Raw genomic sequence first — 22,980 nt, 5'->3', positions numbered from 1 at the left:
CAATATGTGATGTTTCACACCTACCGTGTATATTGCACATTTGTCATTTACATCAACCCAGTCACTTCTAAACAGCAGCTGAGTTTGTTTGGTATTAGTCCATGATTTTGGAAAAGGCTAAAGTAGAGAGAAATGTATTTTGAGCAGATGTGCTCTGTTCAGCTGGTAGATTCAATTTGGTCTACATGAAATCGGTCTATATCGAAAGTGCCCTGATTGCCGTGAAAAAATGTAAAAAAAAATGTGCCCCAAAGCATAATGAAAGGAGGAGAAGGAAGGAATTAAAAAAAAATAAAATACATCATACTCACTTGTCCTTATACCACAGTTCTTTGTCCTTATGTTCTTCTTGGTTCTTTGCACCAATCTTTAGTTCTTTTTGGGCTTCCTTTGGTTCTATGGCCAGAGATTGCCTTCACACAGTCAAGTGGGAGGTAACACATGTCATTGACGGCCATTTGTATTTTATTAAGGTTTCTATATACCAAAGCGCCAGTAATTAGTCTATTTGTGTCATCTGTACAAATGTGATATCACTGCGGGGACACCTCACTTGGCAGCAGTTTAATTCTCCACTTTTCATTGGATTTATATTAATGTAATAAATATATGTTATTGGTAATTAAAGTATTTAAGGACTTGAGTGTCTGATAATGACAGGAATGAATGTGGCGGAGGTCAGCCACCATGACACCTCATTAGAGCGTTATCTCAATTATCTTTATCACAGCCGACCTGTGGGAATTAAGAATATGATCTGGCAAGAAAATAAAGTGATTTATTCCAAGTAATGATAGAAATGATCAGACGGGCTCTGCGTGCAATACTGCAGAGAAACACCAGAGTAGATACACCAGTCTAAAAAGTGCTGTCCCAATCTCATGTAAATATAATCATAGGATAATGAAAAGTTCTGCAACTTCAATAAACTGTGTGGAGACACGGGGCGGTCAGCGTGTGCTCTAGTCAGCTGGCTCGAGACCGCATGGACCAGGGATCATCCCACAGAACGCTCGCCTTACTTTTACCGTGGGCATAATATTACTCAGACAACACAGGATGACTGTAAAAGAGTGTGGCAACCACAAAACAGGCAAATAACACATAGAATAGTCCCAGCAAAATACCAAAGATGGTGCAAAATTACAGAGTCTCACCCTCCGCTGACTCGCCGGGATTAGAGCTGCTTCCAGGGCCGACTACCCACACCAGTGTCACCCTTCTTTTGGAGGGCACCCACAGAGAGGAGGTAAAGACAAGCTTAGGAAGCTGAGAGCAGTGAGATATGTGGTCAGAGGAACTGATTGTCCCAACCTGGAGTTTTCAAGATGTCTCTGAGGATTCAACGATAGTCAATGGAGCAGATCTTTGTTCTTCCAGCTGGGGCCATAGTCCCCTAAGCTGATATCCCGTAGAGTAAAATCTGCGAAGCTATGGGCCTGGTGTCAGTGGTGAGGCAGAGCAGAGTGCGTTTCATGGAGCAGGGTCCTTTCCTCAAGGATCTGGCGGCGGCAGAAGTGTGGCGATGCTGTCGGCCTGTGTTGGCAGTGAGCAGAGCGGAGTGCATCATTGATTTCCCGGTGGCCATTTTCTTAAAGCTGGATATCAATTTGCAACATTTTTACTCCTCTGTTTTGCAAGTCAACAAGCCACAGGACCCACACAGTGGTCAATCAAAATATTAAGCAAACATCCATTGCTGCATTACTGTATTTAGTTCTGGATAATTAAGATTAAATGCTGTGTCATCACACTTTGTGTTTCAATTTCTTTCTATTTTCAGATCTTTGCATGCTGTCAGAGAAAGGGATCATCATTCTCACTAAGGGTAAGTTAAAGTTTTCCTGTATCAATTGGACATTATCTGGTTTGGCTTTAAAGTGTATGAAAGTAAAAAATAAAAGACTTTTCCATTCTCTAACAGCAAGTAGTAATTTAGGAAACTGTTATATTTGAAGTATTTCAGAAAATGTCAAAACTTTTTTTTATTTGTCCAATACATTTACATGAAAACAATTCTACAGTTCTTGAGTTCATCAATTGATTTGAGGCGATGCTGAAATTGCTGAGGCTTCCACAGAAAAGTAATCATTAGGCTGGGGTACACAGTGACTTTGGACACCTAAACATTGGTATATGCCGGTGCTACATTGTACATAGGTCATGAATGCCTGATCGGTCGGGGTATGACACCCGGCACCCCGCGCCGATCAGTTGCTGTCGGTGTAGGCGGGAAGCACTTACTTGCGGAGCTGGCAATTTTCTTATAGTGGCCGCCACAGGGGACTACCCATCCACCTCTCATTGATTTGAATAGAAGGCGGATGTGTAGTACCCTGCGGTGTCCACTATCAGAAGACCGCCAGCTCTGCAAGTGAGTACTTCCGGCCGTTGGCCGCCTACACTGATGACAGCTGATCGGAGGGGATGCCGGGTGTCGGACCCCGACCGATCAGACATTCATAACTTATCCTAAGGATTGGTCATCAATGCTAAAGTAGTGGACAACCTATAAAGATTATGCCGGGCTGATACACACAAGGTGCAGATCTAGTAAGGGTGGTCCATAATTTATACGGCTGTATTATATGCAGGAGCCACTAGTCGCAGACCTGGGCTTATTCTTCACCATTCTGGCTGTTCTTTTAGATTAGCATTTCCAATTGGATTTCATTTCTTATTAAAATGAGCTAAACTCCTTATTCTGCCACTGTGCGGAGCGTAGGCCTCTGTGAGGGATTTCTGCCGACAGTTCGCAGTCTGCCGGGGACCTCTCTGTCAGCTCTCCGCAATCTCCCATCTCTTCAGGGTTCCCAGATCAACTTTTTCATCAATTCCACTTAAAAATTTAATTTCGCCTTGACCTATTTTACATCCTGCAAATACGAGACCCAGAGGCCATACAAAACTAAAATCTGGATCTGATGGAACTGCCGCAGCTGTGGAAATATAAAAATACCAAATGTTCTTCTTATCGTGGAATAATAATGAGCTTACTAGTAATCAAGGATACGTGCACCCCAGGGGTACCCAGAAGAAGACCATGCCACGTCAGGAAGCTTCCTACTCAAAGGGAAACGTATCTCAGCCTATCATGTGGGATACTATCTGCTGAGCTGCTGTATCCATGTCTATCATACATTAAATCCTCTGCTCTGTTATGTATCTAAGACTATTATCTATTACTGTCTGCTGTATCTAAGCATACCATGTGTGCTACTGTCTGCAGAGCTGCTTTAGCTAGTCCTATCATGTGTGATGCTGTTGTATCTAATCCTATAATGTGTTATACTATCTGCTAAGCTGATGTATCTCATCCTATTTGTGATACATGATAGATAGATATATTTTCATATTCTGTATATAGTAAAACACGCAAGCGCTAACTCATAAATGATACCCTCAGCAGCTGGAATCAAGACAGGTAGGTGCCAAAACTGTCATAAGGCCGGTTTCACACGTCAATGGCTCCGGTACGTGTGGTGACAGTTTCCTCATGTACCGGAGCCACTGACACACGTAGAAACATAAAAATCAATGCATCTGTTCAGATGTCATTGATTTTTTGCGGACCATGTCTCCGTGTGCCAAACACGGAAACATGTCAGTGTTCGTGGGAGCCCACGTATTACACGGACCCATTAAAGTCAATGGGTCCGTGTAAAGCACGTACCGCACACTGACGTTGTCTGTGTGCAGTCCGTGTGCCGTGCAGGAGACAGCGCTACATTAAGCGCTGTCCCCCCCACTGGTGCTGAAGCCGCGATTCATATCTTCCCTACAGCAGCGTTTGCTGTAGAGAAGATATGAATAAGTGTGTTTAAAATAAAGATCTATGTGCCCGATGTGTGCGCCCCCCCGCTGTTCTGAAAATACTCACCCGGCTCGCTCCCTCGCCGGCGCTGCTTCCTCTCCTGGCCGCATCTTCTGTATGCGGTCACGTGGGGCCGCTCATTTACAGTAATGAATATGCGGCTCCACCTCCCATAGGGGTGGAGCTGCATATTCATGACTGTAATCGGCGGCCCCACGTGACCGCATACAGGAAAAGATGCGGCCAGAACAGGAAGAAGCGACAGCCAACGAGGGAGCCGGGTGAGTATTTTCAGAACAGCGGGGGGGGGGGGGGGCGCACAGGGGGTGGGAGGGCGGGGGACAATAGATCTTTATTTTAAACACTATTATTCATATCTTCCCTACAGCAAACGCTGCTGCAGGGAAGATATGAATTGCGGCTTCAGCACCAGATGCTGGTACGTGTGGTACCCAGCACCGTGCGTGTGGTACCCAGTGGGCACACGGGCGGCACACGTGTGCCACAGAAACGTAGGGACACACGGACACGGATAATTCCGGTACCGATTTTTTCCGGTACTGGAATTATCTGGACGTGTGAGACTGCCCTAAAATATAGACAATGGTTTAAGTGAAGCTGAAACCGCACTTGAGGATATGACCACCATGAAAGGACACGCATAAAAGGGTAAAACGGATCCACCCACTGTGTCCACTGTACTATGCCCAGAATGTGTCCCAAATAGTGTACCCTGCACACTTTGGGGTGTAAATGTGCGGCGCATGTATTAGCATGCGCGGCGTGTATAGTCACATGCAGCGATAGGTCCGGCTGGGGACTCAGTATAGCATTTGCCTCTTTCCTGCCGGTGACTATGGAGGGAGGACACATTATGAGCAGTAACGTCTTTCCACCCCGGTAACAATTCTCATTACTGGACGGCCATTTCTTCCTCTCATCTCTGCTGATATCGCCTCTACACGGTACAAGGAATTCACACCTTATTAATTTCTGCTGAACGGAGTCTATTTCAGTACATGAAGCATATGGAGACGGAGATTTGGAGGTCGCACGGAGTCCTTCAGGTGTTCTTGCGGCTGGAACACTTGGTCTTGAAGCGTAGCTTCCATCTGTAGAACGTCTTCAGACTCCTCATATTCATTTTCACGTGAAACTCTGAGAAGAGATTTATATATTTAAAGGAGTTTCCTCAATTTATTTTTTTTACATAAATGAATGTATTTGGGGATAAAAATCATGTTTGCGGTTGGGTGTCATTAAAAATGTTGCACTGTTCGATTTTTACAGGCTTTTTGTTTCAAATTCTGCAAATCTAGATGCAAAATCTCCAGGTTTGTATTCAGATTTCTGCTGCTGACTATTGGAAACAGTCAGCAAGGTGTGGGCTGACCTTATAATACATGAGTGTTAGTCATTTCTGTTAGATGACTGGAAGACGTACAAAGTCATCACTTCCTGAAATGCAAATTACATATCATAAATCTGCATATATTTTGTGTGAGAAATGCAATTTTTTTCAGTTCTTTTGTAATCTTCAAGAAAATTTGCCCAAATGTTTTTCATGAGTCCAAAAGGTACAACCCCCCCCCCCCCATAAACATTAAATGCGATTTCCCAGTGAAATTGAACGTTTATTAAAAGTGCATTCTACATGAAAATGCTTGTCAAAGGACTCTGCGGCTTAATGTGGTGTTTTTGCATTTGCATTTGTTTTGCACCAGGAATGATGATGTTAGAAGACCACAAGTGACCTGAGTATTAAAGCCAAGTAATGATGAGTGAACGGATAAGGCTACTTTCACACTAGCGTCGTTTGACGCACGTCACAATGCGTCGTTTTGAAGAAAAAACGCATCCTGCAAAGTTGCCGGCAGGATGCGTTTTTTCTCCATAGACTTTCATTAGCGACGCATTGCGACGGATTGGCACACGTTGCATCCGTCGTGCGACAGATGCGACGTGTTTTTGCAGTCCGTCGGGACAAAAAAACGTTGCTTGCAATCTTTTTTTTGTCCGTCGGGTCCGCTTTTTCCGACCGCGCATGCGCGGCCTGAACTCCGCCCCCTCCTCCCCGGACCTTACAATGGGGCAGTGGATGTGTTGTAAAACTGCATCCGCTGCCCCTATTGTGCTTTTACTTCACAGCATGCGTCGGTACGTCGGCCCGATGCACTGCGACGGGCCCGTACCGACGCTAGTGTTAAAGTAGCCTAAGGTGTTATCCGCATGCTCGGGTGCTAACCGAATGTCTTTGGCGTATGTTCAAGTCCCAGCGGCTGAATGTCTCATGGCTGTTCGACAGCTGCAACACATGCAGGGATTTCCTAACAAACAGTAAATACCTGTATGTGTTGTGGCTGTCTATGCGTTTTTGCCGTGTTTTTTTCGCTGCGAAAATGCATACACAGCACAATCCATTGAATTCAATGGGATTCCGCAATGCTGTGCTTTTTTTTGGTTCTACTATGCTCTTTTGTGTCTTCAAGTTTCTTGGTGGTGTGTGAGCATGTGCCTACAGACTTGTTCACTGTGCGAGTAGCCCATGTGTTCCTGTTTCCATAATTGTTCTCTTGTGTCTACAAGACTGGGGAGTTACCCACCACTCCTCTTGGGCTATCTGCACAAAAGCTGTTCCACTCAGCATGTCCACATGGACTTTTCCTCTCTGAACCCTGTTCACACAGGTAATATACAGATGATCAGGTTTTTAAATACATCAGATAGGGATTGCATACATCAGTTAGGACTGCTCTGATATGGGTATACCTTGACGTTTGGTGGAGCAGCTTAGTATACATTTTTTGCAAAAAACGTATCAACCAAATACACTGTTTTTTACATCTTTTTACTAGCACTTGCGGATTACTGTGATTTTTTTGAAACTGAGTGTTTTTGGTTCTACTATGCTCTTTTGTGTCTTCAATGCTGTGCTAATGCTGCGTCTTTTTCCATGGCGGAATCGCATCGTGGAAAAATACGCAGCATGCTCATTCTTTGCGCGGAATAGCAGGGATTCCGCACACATAGGAATGCATTGAGCAGCTTACTTTCCGCATGGGGCTATGCCCACCATGCACAAAGTAAGCAGATCATGTGCAGATGGTACCCAGGGTGGAGGAGAGGAGACTCTCCTCCAGGCCCTAAAAAAGAATTAAAATAAAAAATAGTTATAAACTCACCTTCTGGCGGCCCCCGGATTCAGCCCAGGCCTTAGCGATGCTCCTGGCAGCTCCCGTTCCCAGTGATGCCTTGCGACAATGACCTGTGATGACGTAGCTGTCTCGCGTGATGCTACATCATCTGGAGTCATTATCGCGAGGGAGTTGCCGGGAGAATCGCGAGGATTGGGAAGGCTGTGGGGGACGCCGGAAGGTGAGAATATCATGATTTTTTTTTTTTTTTTAACAGTATATCTTTTTACTATCGTGCAACGGTTGCGTCGTGTTGTGGCGGACCGTCGGCACCAAAAAACGTTGCTTGTAACGTTTTTTGGTGCATTGTGTCCGCAATTTCCGACCGCGCATGCGCGGCCGGAACTCCGCCCCCTCCTCCCCGCAACTCCCAATGGGGCAGCGGATGTAAAAATGTAAAGCGTTGTAAAAATGCATCCGCTGCCCCGGTTGTGCGGCGCTTCCACAGTTTGCGTCGGCACGAGTACGACGCTAGTGTGAAAGTAGCCTTGGACTGGCAATCAGCAGAACAGCGCAGCCTCTCGGGATTTATCGACATAAACTTTAAATAACCGCCAGTCTTTACCCTCCTCCATGCTCGGCTCTGCTCATTTACCATCCTTTACCCAGAGGCAATGTCACTGAGCTGTGTACATATGAGAAGCTCGTGAGCCATGAAGTCCATTTGGACAGGCTCCTGATTTATACGTGAGGGTCTTTATTTTCAGAGCGTGCACAGCTCTAAATCACATCTTATCCTAACAGCGCAATGACCGCGCCACTTTATTAAACATATGTTCGCGCCAAATGTTTAATGCAATCAGTTTTTCTCTATTGTGTTTATACTGTGTCCAATGTATAAACGAGCATTGCGGCCCCGCGTGTCGTGTTTATCACACTATGGGGTCTCGCTAATAAGCTACAAAGACACTTGTGTGGAATGTTCCTATGAATATTGTATACGGGCTGGAACAAGCGCTGTGGGGAACAGACGATAAGGATCCACGATTACGCTTCAATATTCATCTATAAGCAGATTGTAGTGGAGCTGGAGAGCGGCGGCTGTAAAATGCTCGCACCTCGCGTTTCAAGCTGGTTAGTTTACCTTTAAGCTAATCATTTACTAATTAATAGAAATTTCTGTATAATTTATACTGGTGAGATCGCACGCTCTGGGACTGAAGCAGCGTGCCAGCTTTGTTCATCCTGCTTGCCTTTTGTTACATTGGCGTTCTACCACTGGCAGACACACACAGAATAGGGCCCCTGTGCAAGGACTGTATTCGTAGTCCAATAACTCATGATATTGCACAATTCCTCCTGCTTTTGAGGTGGTAGTGATAGTGATGCCCCCCACCTATTAGGCCTCTACTGCGTTCTACTCCAATCACATCCAAAGCTGCATGCTAAGCTGCTGTGCATTGTAGAGAGGGGTTATTCAGCTCACCAGGGGCAGAAACATTGTGCACCGCATTCTTTTGATGGAGGCCTCAGAATCCAGATCGGCAGCTGGGCACCATGCAGAGGAAAAACATGGGGGTTCCAGCATCCGCTTAATTATGTAGAGTTAAAACATGACTTTTATTAGAAAAAAATAAGTTATAAGAACCAAAAACATGCCAAAAGGTGGGAAAGAAGGGGAAATAGACACAGGAGGGGAGGAGGGAGAAAAATAAAAGGACACGGGTCTACGATATTTCACAGAGATCCCGTTACAATGCAGTAGTCACAGTTTCTTTCCAGTATTGTAATACAGATATATAAATGGTGCAGTGATTCCTGAGCTCCAGCTTTCCTAAGCAACTACACTTGTGCACAAAATGTCTCCTTCTCTACCAAGCCCGGGACCCGATCATGTGGTCCAAACATGTGCTCTTATGACCATATATGGAAAGCGGGGCTACTTTGTTAACTCTTTACAACCGCCTGATAGCAGAACATAATAAGTACATCACTTTATACATATACTAGCTGAAGAGCCCGGCGTTGCCTGGGCATAGTAAATATCTGTGGTTAGTTATAGCACCTCACTTCTCTTATTTTCCCATCATGCCTCTCATTTTCCCAATCACATCTTTCATTTTCCCCCTCACATCTCTCATTTTCTCCCTCACACCTCTCATTTTCTCCCTCACTCCTCTCATTCCCCCCTAACACTTGTCATTTCAACCTCACATCTGTCATTTTCTGATCACTCCACTATTTTTCCTCACTCCTCTCATTTTGCACTCACACCTTTTCATTTTCACCTCACACCTCTCATTTTCACCTCATCACCTCAGTATATACATGTTTGTCATCTCCCTTATATATAGTATATATCTGTATGTCATCTCCCCTGTATATAGTATATACCTGCTGTGTTTCATCTCCCCTATATATAGTATATACCTGAATGTCATCTCCTTCTATATATAGTATATACATGTATGTCATCTCCTCCTGTATATAGTATATACCTGTGCGTCATCTCCCCTGTATATAGTATATATCTGTGTGTCATCTCCTCCTGTATATAGTATATACCTGCATGTCATCTATATATAGCATATACCTGTATGTCATCTCCTCCTGTATATAGTATATACCTGTAGGTCATCTGCTCCTGTATATAGTATATATCTGTGTGTCATCTCCTCCTGTATATAGTATATACCTGTATGTCATCTCCTGCTGTATATATATGTACCTGTATGTCATCTCCTCCTCTATATAGTATATACCTGTGTCATCTCTCCTGTATATAGTATATATCTGTCTGTCATCTCCCCTGTATATAGTATATACACCTGTGTGTCATCTCCTCCTGTATTAGACCTCGTTCACACGTTATTTGCTCAGTATTTTTACCTCAGTATTTGTAAGCTAAATTGGCAGCCTGATAAATCCCCAGCCAACAGGAAGCCCTCCCCCTGGCAATATATATTAGCTCACACATACACATAATAGACAGGTCATGTGACTGACAGCTGCCGTATTTCCTATATGGTACATTTGTTGTAGTTTGTCTGCTTATTAATCAGATTTTTATTTTTGAAGGATAATACCAGACTTGTGTGTGTTTTAGGGCGAGTTTCGTTTGTCAAGTTGTGTGTGTTGAGTTGCGTGTGGCGACATGCATGTAGCGACTTTTGTGAGATGAGTTTTGTGTGGCAACATGCGTGTAGCAACTTTTTGTGTGTCGAGTTGCATGTGACAGGTTAGTGTAGCAAGTTGTGTGCAGCAAGTTTTGCGCATGGCGAGTTTTGCACGTGGCGAGTTTTATGTGTGGTGCCCTTTGAGTATGTGCAAGTTTTGTGTGAGGCAACTTTTGCATGTGTTGCAACTTTTGTGCATGTGGCAATTTTTCAGCGTGTGCAAGTTTTGCGTGTGGCGAGTTTTCCATGAGGTGAGTTTTGCACTTGTGGCGAGTTTTGCAAGAGCCTAGTTTTTGCATGTGGCGAGTTCTGCGCGTGGTGATTTTTGAGCGGCGACTTTTGTGTTTCGACTTTTATGTGGCGAGGTTGGTGTATTTGTGGTGAAATGTGTGCTGAGGTGTTATGACCTGGTGGTTAGGACAATAATGGACCTGGTGGTTAAGAGCACACGGAATGACCTGATAGTTACTAATAATATAGGACGAGCTCTGAGACGTGGGAACGCTGCTGACCGCAATCCCTAATCCTATCACACACACTAGAAATAGCCGTGGATTGCTCCTAACGCTCCCTATTCAACTCGACACAGCCTAAGAAACTAGCTAGCCCTAAAGACAGAAAAATAAAGCCTACCTTGCCTCAAAGAAATTCCCCTAAGGAAAAGGCAGCCCCCCACATATAATGACTGTAAGTAAAGATGAAAATTACAAACACAGAGATGAAATAGATTTAGCAAAGTGAGGCCCGACTTACTGAACAGATAGAGGATAGGAAAGGTAACTTTGCGGTCAGCACAAAAAACTACAAAAAGACCACGCAGAGGGGGCAAAAAGACCCTCCGCACCGACTCACGGTGCGGAGGCGCTCCCTCTACGTCCCAGAGCTTCCAGCAAGCAAGACAAAATCAAAATAGCAAGCTGGACAGAAAAATAGCAAACTAGAGAAAAACAAGCAGGAACTTAGCTTCTGCTGGGAAGACAGGTCACAAGAACGATCCAGGAGTGAACTAGACCAATACTGGAACATTGACAGGTGGCATGGAGCAATGATCTAAGTGGAGTTAAATAGAGCAGCCAGCTAACGAATTAACCTCGTCACCTGTGGAAGGAAACTCAGAAGCCGCAGCCCCACTCACAACCACCAGAGGAAGCCCATGGACAGAACCAGCCGAAGTACCATTCATGACCACAGGAGGGATCTTGATAACAGAATTCACAACACTGAGGGTAATATGTGTTCAAGCACGTGGTAGTGTGTGGCGCATTTTGTGTGTGTGTTCATATCCCCGTGTGTGGTGAATATCCCATGTCGGGGCCCCACCTTAGCAACTGTACGGTATATACTCTTTGGCGCCATCGCTCTCATTCTTTAAGTCCCCCTTGTTCACATCTGGCAGCTGTCAATTTGCCTCCTACACTTTTCCTTTCATTATTTCCCATTATGTAGATAGGGGCAAAATTGTTTGGTGAATTGGAAAGCGTGGGGTTAAAATTTCACCTCACAACATAGCCTATGACGCTCTCAGGGTCCAGACGTGTGACTGTGCAAAATTTTGTGGCTGTAGCTGCGACGCCTCCAACACTTTTCCTTTCACTTTTTTCCCCATTATGTAGATAGGGGCAAAATTGTTTGGTGAATTGGAACACGCGGGGTTAAAATTTCGCCTCACAACATAGCCTATGACGCTCTCTGGGTCCAGACGTGTGACTGTGCAAAATTTTGTGGCTGTAGCTGCGACGGTGCAGATGCCAATCCCGGACACACACACACACACACACACACACACACACACACACACACACACACACACACACACACACACACACACACACACACATTCAGCTTTATATATTAGATGAACTATGCACTGAATTCTCATGTACGTTATCTGCAAAGGGAAATGTGAACATTGTGCAAACATAATGAGGAAGCTGCTAGCTCTGCTACTTCTTAAAGGGAACCTGTCACCCCCAAAATCGAAGATGAGCTAAGCCCACCGGCATCAGGGGCTTATCTACAGCATTCTGGAATGCTGTAGATAAGCCTCCGATGTATCCTGAAAGATGAGAAAAAGAGGTTAGATTATACTCACCCAGGGGAGGTCCCGCTGCGGTCCGTTCCGATGGGCATCGCGGTCCGGGGCCTCCCATCTTCATAGGATGACGTCCTCTTCTGGTCTTCACGCCGCGGCTCCGGCGCAGGCGTACTTTGTCTGCTCTGTTGTGGGCAGAGCAAAGTACTGCAGTGCGCAGGCGCCGGGAAAGGTCAGAGAGGCCCGGCACCTGCGCACTGCAGTACTTTGCTCTGCCCTCAACAGGGAAGACAAAGTGCGCGGGCGCCGGAGCCGCAGCATGAAGACAAGAAGAGAACGTCATCGTAAGAAGATGGGAGGCCCCGGGCCGGACCGCCCCTGGGTGAGTTTAATCCAACTTCTTTTTCTCATCTTTCAGGATACATCGAGGGTTTATCTACAGCATTACAGAATTGTAACAACTCTGCTGTCATCACAGCATGGCCTCACATCTCTCACACAATCTTACCCACTGCTCCAGGCCATGATGTGGTTTCTGTTTCATGCCAGCTCCATGTTCTGTGTCTCTGCTCTGTACATGCTTCATGGCTATGTGTATAGGGGGCCGGCGCCTGAACTCTCTGGTTCTTATAGGAATCAGGTGCATCTGTCTAATAAGTTCCTGACCAATTACCAAGAGGCCTCCTGTATATAGTGCAGCTCCACCCTGTGGTCTGGGCCTGTGCAATGTGTTAGCTCAGTTAGTGTTTAGCTGCTGAGTTTGCCTGGCCTTGCTCTGAGTTACTCCCTCTCTGGAGGCTTTTCTCTGTGCTATTGCCTTGATCTTGTTGTCCGCCCTCCAGGAGGCAGAATATCCTGGTCCCTGTGTCTTTGTCCCTGTGTCTTGTTCCATTGCCTTGTCTGTACTTTGTCTTTTCTCGGTCTCCTTGTCTGTGGCTTCCTTCCCTGCTTTGTCTTTCCTTGTGTTCTCTGTCTGCTTACACTCCGCACTCTTGCGGCTCTGCACTCAGACCTTGCTTCGCACTCTCTGGCCTTGCTCTGTGGCTCCGCTCTTTGCGGTTCTATCTGGCTCCGCCTCCTGTGTTTCTGCACTTGGCTCCGTCTCTGCTCTTGGCTCCGCCTCCAGCGTCTCCGCTCTTGGCGTTACCTCCAGCGTCTCCGCTTTTGGTTCTGCCTCCAGCGTCTCCGCTCTTGGCTCCGCCTCCAGCGTCTCCGCTCTTGGCGTTACCTCCAGCGTCTCCGCTTTTGGTTCCGCCTCCAGCGTCTCCGCTCTTGGCTCCGCCTCTAGCTTCTCCGTTCTTGGCTCCGCCTCTAGCTTCTCTGCTCTTGGCTCCGCCTCCAGCTTCTCCGCTCTTGGCTCCGCCTCCAGCATCTCCGCTCTTGGCTCCGCCTCCAGCGTCTCCGCTCTTGGCTCCGCCTCCAGCATCTCCAACCTTGGCTCCGCCTCTTGCGGCTCCGCCCTTGGCTCTGCCTTCTCCTCTTCTCTTAGTTCCACCTTCTACTTGTTACTTAGTCCTCCTGTCTGAACAGGTTCCAACCTGTTTCACATACCTGCCTGCAGACCGGTCCCTACCGGTTCTTCCTATGTTCCAGCCGTGTCGCCTGCCTGCCAGTGTCTCTGTTGTACCCGTCTGCCTGCCTGTGTCCCAGCCGTGCTCGCCTGTCAGCCAGTGTGCCAGCCGTGCCCGCTCCGTTCCTTAGTGGGATCAGCAGCCACAGCCAGACATCACCCTGGAGTGGCACCTGGTAGCTTCCTATTGCACAAGTCTGACCTCACCATCAGAGGCTCCAGCGAACACCTAGGAAGCTACTTAGTTACGCCCCTTCCAGGGAAGTTTGGTCTGTGGTCCAGTGGGGCCACACCCCCGTATGCCCGCGCCAACCAGTCTGGGCGCGTGCGTGACAGATTGCACAGGCCATGGTCCCCGCTGAGTCCCATGTGCCTTCGCTCTCGGAGCAAGATGAACTCGCTTCTTGCCAGTATTGGCCTCCGAGGAAAATGTTTACCCAGTCTGAAAGCCAGTCCTTCACTGCTCCATCCCCTATTGTCATCTCTAATGAGCTGTTTGATCGACTTCAAGCCTGCGCTCCTAATGACGAATCCAAGCCAGCAGATCCTCCATGCTACTATGGGGACCCAAAGCAATGTCGTGTGTTCCTGGAGCGGTGCTTGCGTTATTTCAAGTGGCATGCTCCCCAATTCCCCACTGACTGGTTGAAAGTAGGTTTCTTAATGGCCTACCTTCAGAGGAGATGCTTTGATGTGGTGCGACCCCCTTTGGGAAGCAGGGGACCCCATCATCTCGAATCTGCCGGCCTTCCTGGTGGCCTTCTGTAAAGCCTTCGATGAGCCAAGTACTGCATCTCCTGAAAAGTCTTCCCCTTCAAGCTCACAGAGACGGTCCAGACGAAAGAAACCTGTAGGTAAACCGTCACTTCCGTCCATGATCGTCCAAGACTCATCTGTTCCACAACCCGCCAAAACGGCCACCCGAGCAAGATCCAAGAGGTCTAATAAAAGGGGTCTGGCAAATCTGCAGCCTGAATCTGGTGCTGAGATTGAAATATGGTATCCCTGTGGTTGTAAAGAACATTCAGATGGTCTTTGCCCTGTGAAGCCTGTACTCCAAAACCCTGGGCCAGTAGGAGAGGCTGCCCCTGGCGAGAGTACTTCCTCTCCGTCAAAGTTAATGACTGTTTCTCTGCCTTCTGGGAGCTTTGGTGTGTTTAAGCTGCCTATCATTCGGAGTCAGTGTATGGTCTCCGTTCTACAGCTCCAGAACCCGGTGTGGGCGTTGCCTGATAATGGCCGAGCCCTGCTAAAGAGCAGTCTAGTCCTGCAAGGACAACTACAGCTCCAAGTTGGAGCCTTATGCACGAAGAAGTTTGTTTTCCGTATGCTGTCTGTTATGCCCATGGGTCATTCTGAGCCAAGGACTCTACCAGTGCTAAAGTGCTTCGTTTGAACTTACCCAGTCTTGAGAAGTGTCTGGTTCCCATGCGTCAAAGACACTCAGCAGTGTCATCTTCTTCAGCTGGTCTGCTAGTCGTCGAGTCAAGGTGTGCTGACGTCACCGAAGATGGGGAAACGGTGACGATGTCTCCACACATCTCCAATGACTATACCAGTAAACAGTTAGTCGTCGAGTCAAGGTGTGCTGACGTCACCGAAGATGGGGAAACGGTGACGATGTCTCCACACATCTCCAATGACTATACCAGTAAACAGTTAGTCGTCGAGTCAAGGTGTGCTGACGTCACCGAAGATGGGGAAACGGTGACGATGTCTCCACACATCTCCAATGACTATACCAGTAAACAGTTAGTCGTCGAGTCAAGGTGTGCTGACGTCACCGAAGATGGGGAAACGGTGACGATGTCTCCACACATCTCCAATGACTATACCAGTAAACAGTTAGTCGTCGAGTCAAGGTGTGCTAACGTCACTGAATATGGGGAAGCGGTGACTATGTCTCCACACATCTCCAGCGACTATACCAGTAAACAGTTAGTCGTCGAGTCAAGGTGTGCTGACGTCACTGAAGATGGGGAAACGGTGACGAGGTCTCCACACATCTCCAATGACTATACCAGAAAACAGTCAGTCGTCGAGTCAAGGTGTGCTAACGTCACTGAAGATGGGGAAGCGGTGACTATCTCTCCACACATCTCCCACGACTATTCCTGTAATCTGTTCCTAGGAACATCCCCGCCGTTTGGACGATTTCTTCTGGATAACGGGCAGAAGATGGTTCCTATATGGATACCTAAAGCGTCCTTGTGGCCGGCTGGTGAAGATTTTATAACAGAAGTTTGTTCACCTCAATTTTTCTCTGACCCGGTGGAGCTGTTGTTCTCCACTCTCATCTCTAATGACTTTTCTTGTGTTCCGTACCTAAGAACATCTCTGCTACCTGTCGGGCAAAAGTTGAATCCTATGAGAAGGCTTCTAGTTTCCATGTGTCCGGCTGGTGAAGATGTTAAGACAGCAGCATTCAATTCCCTGTTACCTGTCTACCTGAAGGAGGTGGTCCAGCTCATTGTGGAAGCTAACCCTGTTGAGCACCAAGAGACTTTGTTTTATGAGATTCCTGGTGACCCGCCTGCCTTATTCTACCCTGAAGATGTCATGTTGGCCTGGACTATGTGTGCTCCTATCCTTCTTCTACAAGTTATTCTGGCGGGCTTGAAGAAGAGGGGCCGTAAAGGGCTCCGCTCTTGGCGTTACCTCCAGCGTCTCCGCTTTTGGTTCCGCTTCCAGCGTCTCCGCTCTTGGCTCCGCTTCTAGCTTCTCCGCTCTTGGCTCTGCCTCTAGCTTCTCCGCTCTTGGCTCTGCCTCCAGCATCTCCGCTCTTAGCTCCACCTCCAGCGTCTCTGCTCTTGGCTCCGCCTCCAGCGTCTCTGCTCTTGGCTCTGCCTCCAGCGTCTCCGCCCTTGGCTCCGCCTCTTGCGGCTCCGCCCTTGGCTCTGCCTTCTCCTTCTCTTCTCTTAGTTCCACCTTCTACTTGTTTCTTAGTCCTCCTGTCTGAACAGGTTCCAACCTGTTTCACATACCTGCCTGCAGACCGGTCCCTACCGGTTCTTCCTATGTTCCAGCCGTGTCGCCTGCCCGCCAGTGTCTCTGTTGTACCCGTCTGCCTGCCTGTGTCCCAGCCGTGCTCGCCTGTCAGCCAGTGTGCCAGTCGTGCCCGCTCCGTTCCTTAGTGGGATCAGCAGCCACAGCCAGACATCACCCTGGAGTGGCACCTGGTAGCTTCCTATTGCACAAGTCTGACCTCACCATCAGAGGCTCCAGCGGACACCTAGGAAGCTACTTAGTTACGCCCCTTCCAGGGAAGTTTGGTCTGTGGTCCAGTGGGGCCACACCCCCGTATGCCCGCGCCAACCAGTCTGGGCGCGTGCGTGACAAGAATGCTGTAGATAAGCCCTAATGCCGGTGGGCTTAGCTCATCTTCGATTTTGGGGGTGACAGGTTCCCTTTAAAGGCACATAAACTACAACTTTGGGGCATTACATGGGCACTGTATGACACTATACGAGCGCTGATGGATAATGTATGGAGCTATTGTGTAGACTCTGTTGCTTGCAAACTTTATGGAACCGAGTTGCACTGTATGGTGGGATTGTTTGGGCAGTTAAGGTACAATTCTTGTGGTGTACCACAGCGGTGCAACTCAACTCATCTACCTGGGGCCTCCACCAATTTGGATCCAGTCCTGGCAATGTTATGTGATATCATTTCTATATTTTCAATTTGCTGCTAGTTTTGGAGCTGACTTGCAGTGCCCCAGAGTCCTGGTTATTGCAGTAATGTCGCTCTGCCACTAAGGGGAGTGATGTTATGTCTGATTGCACTAAAGGAGTTCACCTGACCAGGTATCACAGTCACACATTACACTTCACACTCCGGCCACCAGGGGGAGCAAAAGGCACTATGTATTAGGCCACTCATCACACTTGGGTAAAACTGGGGGTTGGATAGGAAGTTAGAGAGAACGCAGCCTGGGAGAGCTCCAGGGAGGACCTGTCAGGGGTGAGTTCCTGGCGGGTACCTAGCATAAAGGACAGATCGTTACGGAGCCGCGCCTGCACTATCTTGCGACGGCATCCTAAGGAAGGACACGAAGCGAAGGATATTGTGGAGAAGTGAGAAACGAGATCACAGCACAAAGGAGATAGAACCAGTAGGAGTCGTGCCCCAGGATCGGCAACATCCTACTGAGGCGCGTAGCCGGTGGCCGGAACGCCGAGGAAGTAACAGACTTTAAGCGTTACTTCAAACAGCGGCAGGACAGTTGATTATAGGTTGGCTGTCTACCTTACATCACCTAAGCAGAGATAGGGGGCAATTGTGGGAGAGGGGCGTCTCTAGGGTCCCAGAATAACTCCTGGACTTCCCGTCAAACGGGTGCATCCTAGCCAGATAAACTTGGGGGACGGAGAGAGAGAACGAACGAATACGAAAGTTGTGAGGACTATCCCGTGGTGCTCAGCAGGGAAGGACTACAGCACACAGGCGCTAGTTGGTAGGCACTGATTTCCACCTGCAAAGGGAACTCTAGATGTGCCTTCGGACCGGCCGGTCTCAGCCAGCCCAGTTAGGGGTGCTCTGGATTGCGGACTCCGAAGTCTTCAGTAAAAAGGTAAAGAGACTGCAACCCTGTGTCCTCATTATTAACTGCGCATCACATCATCGCCACCTACATTACTGGGAAGCCCTGGGGACATACTTCGCCTGTGGGAAGGTATACCATCTAGCTGCCATTCCATCATCCCAGCGGACCCCTAAGCAGCGTCGGTCACACTGACCGAATACCACAGGTGGCGTCACGAACACTTGACAAACTTTCATCACCCTTTCATTGGACGCCCCTTGGCAGGGTCTCGGACCGGGTCCAGCCACCGTGACAGCCCCAGCACCGAGACCAAGAGGACCGGTACCGAGTACCCCCGGCCCTGCGTCTGGCGGCGCTCCAGACTCCTCTCTTTAGGACACATTCAGTTGTTGTGTGAAGTAAATCTAAGAATCTATAGGTGTTCTCACTGCGGGGAGCTGCACTTCGGAGAGGTTTGTGCCTTCTGTCGTCCTGGCTGTAAATCATAACTTGAGAGCAATTTCACCTGTGTGAACCGGTCACCTCCTCCCCCTCTGGTTGAAGGATCCAACCCTCCTTTATCGCTGCTGTCACCATGCGCTTGTTGATATTTAGAGGCTGAATTATTAAAAGACTCGCCCAGAGCCACTTTGTCAGCAGGATAATATACGGGATCATTAAAACGAGGCCACTTGATGAATTGGATGCTGTGTTTTCAGGCAGAAAGTTGGCAGAGGGGACGGTGTAAGGAATTACCGAGACGCTGTCCTGACTGCAACCTGAGGATTCAATGACGTTTATTACTGAAATCCAACCAAGATAACATGAAGTGCTGTGTGATCTGAAACCTGTGGCTATCCAGCTGTTGCAAGACTACAACTCCCAGCATGCCCTGACAGACTGCAGATGTTATGGCATGCCATGAATTGTCATTTTACTACAGGTTGGAAAGTACTGGTCTACAGAAACCACAGCAAGGTAATGCAAAGAAGAGGAAAGTTGGTGTTTTCCTACCACTAGGTGGCAGCAACCTGTTTATAGGCACAAGGGATTCTTTTCCACTGCAGATTTTGCAAATTCCTCATATTACGTGCAATTTTTTTGTCAATTCTCTGCAGATTTTTACATCTCGATTTTTTTTTTTTTTTTGGGGGGGGGGGGGGGGGGAATAGTGAGAAAACTGATAACTGTCCAATCTGCTTTGTGTATTTATTCTTGAACACTGTCTCAATCTTTCCTTATTGTCAGTAAATAGAAACCTTCCTGGTTTTCTCTTACAAATCCTGATGTAAAATACTGACCAAATATTGATCGTGTGAACGTAGCGTATCTGTAAAAATCAGATCCAGTACTGTATCTATATTACTGTATCGTATACGATTTTTTTATTTTTTTTATCGTACCCATAGACCTGAATGGGTGAGTCCAATCCGATTTCTGGAGGAAAATGATGCTGTGACTTTTTTTTTATACAGATTTGGTCAGTGAAAAAAAATGATCATCTGCACTGACCCATTGCATAACATTTACCTGACCACAATCCTTTTTTTTTTTTTTTTTAACGGACAGCGCTAGGACCGAAAATACAATCCTGTGTATGATCTCTAAGACAGATTTTCAGCTCTTGAAAGTAAACCAGGAATGAAACACTCAGAGGAAAAGTATAATAGAAACTCGTCACCACTTCTGCATTTATCACCCACTTCTGGTTTTGGCTTACAAATACTGATGTAAAATACTGAAAACTTATCCTCAGAAGCAGAGGTGACTCTTGGTCTTCCTTTCCTGGGGCAGTCCTCATGTGAGCCAGTTTCTTTGTAGCGCTTGAAGATTTTTGCCACTGCACTTGGGGACACTTTCAAAATTTGCCCAATTTTTTGGTCTAACTGACCTTCATTTTTTAAAGTAATGATGGCCACTCATTTTTCTTTACTTAGAATTTGTATTATGGGAAGAAAAACGCAGCTAACAGTCTATTCAGTAGGACTATCAGCTGTGTATCCACCAGACTTCTGCACAACACAACTGATGGTCCCAACCCCATTTATAAGGCAAGAAATCTCACTTAGTAAACCTGACAGGGCACCGAATAAGAACCTAGAATATAAGACAACAACATATATAATTCCACATGTGTTAATTCATAGTTCTGATGCCTTCAGTGTGAATGTACAATTTCATAGTCATGAAAATACAAAAAAAAAATTTTTGAAATGAGAAGGTGTGTCCAAACTTTTGGTCTGTACTGTATATATATTTATTTTTTTCTTCAAATAAAGGTTAAAATTAGCGTAGCCATTTCAGGACCTTTTCGTTTAATAGGTTTTAATAATAAACTTAATAAAGATTTTGTATTTTAATATTAGTTATTTTGCTGGCATCAAAATGTCTATCAGTAACCTTAAAATTTGGATGACATCATCATTTCAGCACCATGGAAAGCAGCCCATACTGATTTATCACACATCTATATTTTCTATCCAAAATTCTGCAATAATTTAATTAAATGGATAGTTTATTTTAAGAATGAAATCATAAAGGTGAACAAACATACTCCCTTACTGATCCCCCCCCAGCTCCACCATACTGCTGCACTTGTCCGCTGTTGGTCTCAATGTGACTGTTGCAGCCAATCGGTGACCCTTAGTGATGAGGGGAACGTTTGGGATTTTGTATCGACGAATTATCACCAACAGTTTGATTTACAGCTAATTTCACTGCAAATTGAATGTTCCTTATTGTGCTCCGACTCTCCTGACCTCAGAGTATAGTAAATGTTATTTACCGGCACCCAGAGCCAGCCACCACCTTCTTTGACCACTTCACCTGGCTACTTCATTTCCTCTCCGCTGACATCCCCACTATCATCTTGGGTGACTTCAACATCCCCATTGACACTTCCCTCTTAGCTGCCACTAAGCTTCTTTCTCGCTCTTCCTCCTTCGGCCGCACTCAATGGTCTTCTACAGCCACCCACAAAGATGGCCACACACTGGACCTCATCTTCACCCACCTCTACTCCCCATCTAACCTCTCTAACTCACCTCTTCCTCTTTCTGACCACAACCTACTCACGTTCTCTTCCCTCTTCACTCCTTGTCTACAATCCCCAACCCACAAACTTGCACACCCTTGCAGAAATCTTAAACACCTCGATCTACACTTACTCTCTGAATCCCTTTTCCCTCTTACAGAAATAAGTTCCCTACACAATGCGGAAGCCACTGCCGCTCTATATAACACAATAGCTGTAGCTTTGGAATCTGTTGCCCCTCTCACACATACCAAAGCTCGCAAAATCAACAGACAGCCCTGGCACACCAGCCTGACCAAAGAACTGAGGCGAGCTTCCAGGGCTGCTGAGCGGAGATGGAAAAGATCCCACTCCAACGAGCACTTATCACATTCAAACAGTCCCTCACTACTTTCAAGGCCACACTCACCACAGCTAAACAAACCTACTTCTCATCTCACATATCCTCCCTGTCTCACAACCCATACAGTTATTCAACATCTTCAACTTTCTCCTCCGTCCCCCAGCACCTCTTCCCTCCCCACTCATCTCAGCTGAAGACTTTGCCTCATTTTTCAAGCAGAAGATTGATAACATCAGAGACAGTTTTGTCGACAACCCACAGAGCCCTTCCTCCCAACTGCCCAGCCCTCCATCTCCAAAACCAACTTCTCCACCATTACAGAAGATCGACTCTCCACTCTACTCTCAAGATCGCATCTCACCACCTGTGCACTTGACCCGATCCCATTCCACTTCATCTCAATCCTCGCCACAGTCTTCATTCCAATCCTAACCCATCTCTTCAATCTATCACTAACAACTGGTGTTTTCCATTAAACATGCCTCAATCACACTTATCCTCAAAAAGCCCTCTCTTGACCCATCCTCTGTATCTAGCTATTACCCTATATCACTTCTCCCCTATGCCTCAAAACTACTGGAACAACACGTCCATCTTGAACTCTCCTCCCATCTCTCTTCCTGCTCCCTCTTCGACCGCTTACAATCTGGCTTCCGGTCACACCGCTCCACTGAAACTGCCCTAACTAAGGTCACCAATGACCTATTAATCGCCAAGAGCAAGCGAGACTACTCTATCCTCCTCCTCCTGGACGTGTCCTCTGCCTTTGACACAGTGGACCATTCCCTATTATTACAGACCCTCTCATCCCTTGGCATCACAAACTTGGCCCTATCCTGGATCTCGTCATACCTAACAGACCGGACATTCAGCGTCTCCCACTCACACACCACCTTCTCACCTCGCCCCCTATCTGTCGGAGTCCCACAAGGTTCAGTCCTAGGGCCCCTGCTCTTCTCCATTTAAACCTTTGGCCTGGGACAGCTCATAGAATCTCACTGCTTTCAGTATCACCTCTATGCTGGTGACACACAGATCTACATCTCTGGACCAGATATCACCACCCTACTAACCAGAATCCCTCAATATCTGTCCGCTATCTCATCCTTCTTCTCCGCTAGATTTCTAAAACTTAACATGGACAAAACAGAATTCATCATCTTTCCCCCATGTCACGCGGCCCCCCCATGAACCTATCCATTACAGTAAACGGCTGCCCACTCTCCCCAGTCCCACAAGCTTGCTGCCTCGGGGTAATCCTTGACACTGATCTCTCCTTCAAACCACATATCCAAGCCCTTTCCACTCCCTGCCGCCTTTAACTCAAAAATATTTCACGGATCGTTCATTCC

General features: G+C 47.0%; 1 long non-coding RNA gene across 1 annotated transcript in view; it reads left to right on the top strand.

Annotated features, from left to right (window-relative positions):
- Nucleotides 1–22,980, top strand: part of LOC138649288 (uncharacterized) — a 247,106-nt gene that overhangs the window by 61,173 nt on the left and 162,953 nt on the right. The window contains exon 2 of the long non-coding RNA XR_011315285.1: nucleotides 1,784–1,828. This is a non-coding gene — a long non-coding RNA (uncharacterized lncRNA). The remainder of the gene's footprint in view (nucleotides 1–1,783; nucleotides 1,829–22,980) is intronic.

This window comes from Ranitomeya imitator, chromosome 9, assembly GCF_032444005.1.
Source record: "Ranitomeya imitator isolate aRanImi1 chromosome 9, aRanImi1.pri, whole genome shotgun sequence".
Taxonomy (NCBI): domain Eukaryota; kingdom Metazoa; phylum Chordata; class Amphibia; order Anura; family Dendrobatidae; genus Ranitomeya; species Ranitomeya imitator.
The sequence above is the reverse complement of the archived record's forward strand: the minus strand, read 5'-3'. Positions and strand labels throughout refer to the sequence as shown.